The sequence below is a fragment of the Mandrillus leucophaeus genome, unplaced genomic scaffold (assembly GCF_000951045.1).
Source record: "Mandrillus leucophaeus isolate KB7577 unplaced genomic scaffold, Mleu.le_1.0 Scaffold209, whole genome shotgun sequence".
NCBI lineage: Eukaryota > Metazoa > Chordata > Mammalia > Primates > Cercopithecidae > Mandrillus > Mandrillus leucophaeus.
The window spans coordinates 2091085-2091892 of NW_012102132.1; positions in this window are offsets into that span (position 1 = coordinate 2091085).

Below are 808 nucleotides of genomic sequence, written 5' to 3' on the forward strand. Positions count from 1 at the left end.
CCCTCCCTTCCTCCCTTCCTTCCTTCCTTCCTTCCTTCCTTCCTTGCTTCCTTCCTTCCTTCCATACTTATTGAGGACCAATGATGCTCTAGATTCTTTTCTAGGCAGCAGTGAGTAAGCCAGATAGAATCCTTGCCATCATGGGACTTATGTTCCCTGGTCCTTCTGTCTCTTGAGGAAACATCTTGAGATAGGTGATCATGTCTTCCCTGTATTTCAATTCCCAGCACATTGCGTGGGATCTGTTACATAGATGTTCAATAAATGTTGACAGAATGGCTGTTTGAATGAAGGCATGAACAGATAAAAAAGTGACGTTAATACCTTAAGTTCCATCCTGAGAGGTCCACTAACTTTGATAAAGGCTTCCCATGTTGAAGGCAGGTATCACTGAGAGGAATAGTGGCCAACTGTGCTTAGTGCAAAATTGACAGCTGATGGAAGAGTTTGGGTCTTCGAGGGGCTGCAATGGAATGCCAAAGCAAAGGGGGTGTATTAGGCTGTTCTCACATTGCTATAAAGAAATACCTGAGACTGGGTAATTTATAAAGAAAAGAGGTGTAATTGTCTCATGGTTCTGCAGGCTGTACAGGAAGCATAGTGCCTTCTGCTTCTGGGGAGGCCTTAGAAAGCTTCCAATCATGGTGGAAGGCAAAGGGGGAGCGAGACGTCTCACAGAGCCAGAGCAGGAGAAAGTGGGTAGGGGAGATGCTCACATTTTTAAACAATCAGATCTCATGAGAACTCCCTCACTACCACAAGAACGGCACCAAAGGGGATGGTGCTAAACCATTCATGAGAAATCCAC